Raw genomic sequence first — 6049 nt, 5'->3', positions numbered from 1 at the left:
AGGGCCATAATGTGTTTTAGGGAATAATGGTGCCATGGGAATTTGGGGGTCCCACGACTGCCATGAGGATTTGGGGGTCCTAGGGCCACAATGGTGTTTTAGGGTCTCACGGCCGCAATGGGAGTTTGAGGGTCCAGGGACCACAATGGAGGTTTGGAGGTCCTGCTGCCACTATGTGGATTTGGGGGTCCTGGAGCCACGATGGGTACTTGGGGGTCCCGGGGCTGCCATGGGGATTTGGGGTCCCGGCTCTGCTGAGTCCCCCTCGCACGGAGCTCACCGGGAGCGGAGCTTTGCCACCTGCACAGGGAGCAATTCCTTCCCAGTATCCCATCTCACCCTGCCCTCTGGCAGTGGAAGTCATTCCCTGTGTTCTGTCCCTCCATCCCTTGTCCAAAGTCCCTCTCCAGCTCTCCTGGAGCCCCTTTAGGTTCCCAAAGAGGCTCTGAGGTCCCCCTGGAATCTCCTCCTCTGGGCTGACCCCAACCCTCCCAGCCTTTCCTGGCAGCAGAGCTGGGCCAGCCCCTGGCCATCTTCACGGCCTCCTCTGGCCCAGCAGGTCCCTGTCCAGCCTGTGCTGAGGGCACCAGGGCTCCATCCTGCAGCAGGGCAAGGAGGGCGTTTAGCAAAATGTTACTTCTGGCTCCAGCTGCAATTTTAGGTGCTGCTTAAGCCTCTGAAAATCCCAAATTTTGAAAATCCCAGCATTGATGTAATGGTGGAGGTTGAATCTCTGGCTTCTGTCAGTTCAAACAGGCATGTGAGACAGGTCCCCAAAAAACAAATCTATTAAATGGTGTTAATTCAATGAACCTGCAGCAGATGCAAAAGCTGTCACCTGATTAAACCACGTTTAAATTAGTGCTGTTAACGGTAGAAATGAAAAATGGGGTTGCAGCCTTGGTGGAACACATGTTTGCAAATCCTCCTGAGCCAAACCAGGCAGGGCAGTGCCAACCTGTGGCATCTCCAGGCTCCCAGGAAGGATTCACTGCAAGGCACAGCCAGAGGTACTTCTGCCACAGCTCCATCTACACCAGCACAGCTGCAGCAAACTGAAACCTTAGCTTCAGGCTCATTGGCAAAAGATACAACCAAAAAATACCCCCAAGCAAAACCCTCCTCTTTGTTTATAAAGCAGAGGTGCACCAGAACTGTGCAGTACAGCCCAGTGCTAGGGAAAAAAAAAATCATGGAACAGTTTACATGGAAAACAGGACGCTCACCACACTGTGAGCTTGATTTTCCTTTTTTCAGCTCAGTAACAGTTACTTCTCTTTCCTATCACTGTCTTTTCTCCCATGTTGAAAATTGGTGGTTTTTATAAGGTATTTAGGAGGGTTTCTGGTCCACAGTACAACCACTCCTGCCCACTGTATTTATAAGCTTTAAAGGAGACTATGAAGGGGGGGGGGGAAGTAATAATCCTGGTGTAGGTTATGCCTGTGCAAAATGGAAGGGTGAAGGAGCAGGGTGGAGACCACAAAGACCAAAGAGAGGGTGGGAGTGATGTCTGCACATCCTCTGGGAAGTGGGTGCCTCATTCTGCTGTAGTCCAGATGCTCACAAATCTCCCACCCTGGTGAGGCAAGACGTGCCTTGAAGCACAGTGCTGCTTCATAGAAGATTGCTGTCACACAGATAAAATTAAAGTTGTCAGGACATACCCATATCATGATTCTGGAGATTTTAGTTCCCAGCTGCACCCACACAGAGGCAAATTAGGAAACAACAGTGAGGTAAATAATGGTTTTCAGGGTACAGCTACAGCTCCCCTGAGACCAAAACTGGAACTTGGCTGAATGAGACTTTGTCTATGTCACTTTAGTTACTACTATGCCTTTCTCAATTTTATTTAGCACACCATAACTGATAAATATAAAAATATAACCTGATTTTTCCCTTCCTTTTTCTGTGCAGTTTGAGAGCCCTGTTGGGACATCAGTTACACACACAAGGGCAGGTGACCCTTAGCACTGTAGCCCTGAACAGAATCTACCTTTGGCAGTTCCCAGCCCTGCAGCTTTCCCTTTCCATCCACTCCCACCCCTCTGGGGGGTCAGTTGCATCCTTGGGCATCCCTCTTTGAAAATGCTGAGCCCTGAAAAGGCTCAGCACTTCCCAATTCTATTTTCCTAACTTGTAGCCTCTCTTTTTCAAAAATGAAAGAAGAAATAAAAAAGACTGATTCAGGTTTTGGCAGCTCTCCTCTCACAGAAGAATATTCCACGCCTGCACATGAAAGGGAATTTTTAGCCAACCAGAAGAAAGAGTCAAAATAAAAAACATGAAAAATTACCAAGAAAATTGCCACACTCAGTAGTTTTTGTGACTGCTGCTACTGGCTCAGTGAGAGGCTGGTTCCTTGCCTAATCTTGAGCTCAGAAAAAGACAGATCATCTTGAAATTTACAGTGCTATTGGCCCAGCTACAGAGGATAGGATTTCCCTCAAGCCTTTGCCCAATGATGACTCCAAAAACAACAACTCGCCTCGAGGTTGGAAATTTTGCTTCAGAGAGATTTTGTTCGTGTTCTGTAAATGATACACAAATTTTCTTCTGAGTGGATGGAAAATGTTTAAAAGCTGCATAACGTAGTGAATGAGACCGGTCCCGAGATGGAAATAATTTCCTTAATTCCTTGCAGCACTGCTGTCACTCCCAGCCATCTGTTAGCTGGGAAGTTGCTGATAATCCACAGAGCAGCTTGGGCGATGAAACCTCCTGAAAGCAGAGATCACAAAGAGTTCACTTATTTCTCTACAGTAGAAAAGGAAGTGGGTGGAGAAAAGGAATGAAAGGATGAAACACACAGCTCGTACCCTCCTGGCTCCAGGATAAAAGATTTGCTTTAAAGAAAACCCTGGTAATTTCATACTTCCTTAGCAAGAAACGGTGTCCAAGATGTGGAGTGAGCAGCAGTCAGAGGCAGGGTTCTGTGAGCCCAATTATCTTCATTATGGGGTTAGATTGCAATTTTAATCCCACAGGTCTTCCCTGCGCCTGGGGATTTTCCAAGCAGCCTGGTCAGGATGTTGAGAGCAGCTTTTAACAGTGGCTGGTTGAGCACTGCAAGAAAAGCAGCAGAGATGGGTTTCCCATTCATTCAAGGAATGACTTGCACCAAAACTCTGCCCCTGAGGTCTCACCACGAGCTGAGGTTCTCAGTCTCAGTGGTATCTGTAGCAGTGCTGCCTTTTGTCCTTCATGTTTTGGGGTTTCATACTGTTTGATATCTCTTTACAGACTAAGAGGGACATGAGCTTCTCCTCTATGCTCTTTGCTGTCCAGATCCATCTCTGTGGCACTGCAGGTATGCCAAAAGGATATGTTCATGTTGTGTGTAGTGCAGAGGTGTAAAAAAAGGTCTAAACCTAGTATTCAAACCATTGAAAAATTATTAAATCAGTAAATACAGAACAGGAACTAAGAAAAATTTATGTTCAGCTGTTCCTCTGAACTGCAGCTTGAGAAAGAAACTGAAAGGTTTCAATTTATTGCCAAGTCAGTGTATTTTTTGGTAACTCTGGGAGAGCTTCAGTGCTGCAATTGTCAGCCTAACTTGGTCAAACATTTCAAGTTCCTATCTCATCTTAGTCATGACATGGAAAAACACTTGAAATCTATCTAATCAAATGGTTCACCAGCTGAGACAGGCCTGATGAAAACCACATTTGCTAATGCTGATACAGCTTGAGCTCAGCTCCTGGCAGCTGAAGTGCAGCCTGGCACTTGGACATGTCACCCTTGGACACCCTGTCCAGGACACACTGACCACCACAATCCCCGTGGGCTGAGGGGTCTGGCCAGGCAACACCTGGGATTCCTTGAGGAAAACATGCCCTGAGGGGCTGCCATGCTCCAGTAAGGGATCAAACTGACAGATTCTGCTTGAAAATTCACATGGCAAAGAAAACAGGAGCCCCGAGTCTGGAGATCCCCCTGACAGCAGTTGTGGTGCTTGCCCAAGATGGGGAGCATAATCCCCATCCCCAGCCCTGACCCTACAGCACTGCTCTTCCCAGCCACCCTTTCCTGCTGGTTTGCAGAGTTTTGTGCAAGGTGAAACAAAAGCATGAGAGTAACAGGGGGTGCAGGTAAGCAGCGGGTTGAATTTTGGGCACATGACCTCTGGAAAGGCTGGAGTGATGCCTCCGGTTTTAGCTTTTGTATTTTTCAGATTTTGTACTCCTTTAGTGTGTACACTGCTTTAGTCTGAGCTTCATATTAGGGGATGGTGAGCTCTCTGCACAGAGCAGAGAGACAAAACAATTCCTTCTCCAGCTGGGGACCAAGGACAAATGATCCAAATCTCAGCCCAAGAACACAAACACTGTGGGCTGGAGAGAGAAAAACAAGCAGGATGGGAGTGCATGGGCTAAAGCTGGAATGGGACAATGAACTGCAAGGTGCAAATGGAGCAGAATTGATCAAAGTGAGAGACCCCGTGACCAGTTGTGCATTTTGGGACCATTTTGGTTCATCTTGGGTGCAGCCCTGGCTGGGCTCTTGAGCTGCCCAAGGTGGATCCATGGAGGAGATCCTTTGAATAAATCCCTGCTTTATTCTTCAGCTCTGTCTAGTCTCTGCTCTAGGCCAGCCTTCACAAGGCATCAGGAACAAGGGTAAGAGCCTTCAGCACGCTGGTCACTGCTTCCTGTAGGAAATGTCCTATGGGGACACTGGGGGATGTGACTTCGGGGCACAGCACACGGCAGGAGCAGCAGGGACAAAGGGACAGCTGCTGGCCCTGTTCTGCAGGTTTGTGTCACAAAGCACGTTACCAGAGCATTATCTGCTCTGTAATGGCAACTTTCAAAGCAATTTTAATCTCAGTGCACGGGGATCCCCCAAGTTTTGGTCAGAGCGACATCAGCTGACACACAGAGCCACTCCAGCAGTTTTGCTGTCACTGAGCTGCAGTTCTGGCTGACAGGAAGGTCACCGGGTGCATTTGAGGAACAAGCAGCTGCGACCTTTCCCTGTTGGGACTCTTGCTCCAAGTCCCAAATCCCTACGAGCTGTTCAGCCGAGAGCCAGGAGAGGGTGCTGCTAATTTTGGCAGCGCTCCCGTTCCTCCTGCGAGGAGCCACATGCCGCTTTCCCCGCTTCTTCCCAAGCCCCTTGGAATGGGAATGCGGCGCTTTTAAACTCCTGGCTGCGATGGATTTGCACACGATCAGTCAGGATAGAGCAGCCCTGATGAGAAGCATCTTTCCCTAAATTACAGCCAAACGGGAGCGATCAGAGCTGCGGCTGCAGCTGCTGAGCACTTGCACGGCAGCACAGCAAAGTCACAGAAATCCTCGGGATAAAGGATGCACCACAGCTCGCTTTGCACCGTGGCTTTGCCAAAAGCTCTGGGACATGAGCTGTGCTGGATGTACAACAAGAGGAACTGCTTCTGGCACGGGGAAATGATCACTGTCATGCAAACAGGGCTTCTGGTTTGTCAGGGGCAGACATTTGGCAAAAAAAAAAAAAAAAAAAAAAAAAAAAAAAAAAAAAAAAAAAAAAAAAGGGTAGGACTTTGTAAGTCCGGTTTTAGGATGAAAAGAGTTATAAACAATTTATAAAAGGGAGTATATATGACTTTTCAGCTTTGGACCAGTCACAGAATTATATAGGACCTCTCTGCATCACCAGCCTAATGAGTTTTCAGCCCAGAAGCAGATGCTACCCACTTAAAATGTCTGAATTGTCAGTAAAAAACCAAGCACACACCCAAACTGTTATCCAGACAGGAGCATTAAATATTTTTCTCTCCCCCACTCTGATTTTTAAAACCCTCCTTCTCCACACCAGTGGGCTGGCAAGTGCACTGAAAGAAATGCAGCAGGAACAAAAGAAATGGGAGATGGAGCAGGTACAAGAAGCATCTTCCCCTGTTCAAGTGACTTACTGCAATTTGTTCAGAGCCCGGTCAGAAGTGAGCCCCACTGTGCCATTCCTTCTTCCAAGAAAAAAAGGGCAGAGTGTAAACTGTGAGAGCTGAAAATGGGATAATTATGGGACGTGAAGCCATCTCAACCCAAACTCTGTTCAGAAC

Source organism: Vidua macroura, chromosome 8 (assembly GCF_024509145.1).
Source record: "Vidua macroura isolate BioBank_ID:100142 chromosome 8, ASM2450914v1, whole genome shotgun sequence".
Classification (NCBI taxonomy): Eukaryota; Metazoa; Chordata; class Aves; order Passeriformes; family Viduidae; genus Vidua; species Vidua macroura.
The sequence above is the reverse complement of the archived record's forward strand: the minus strand, read 5'-3'. Positions refer to the sequence as shown.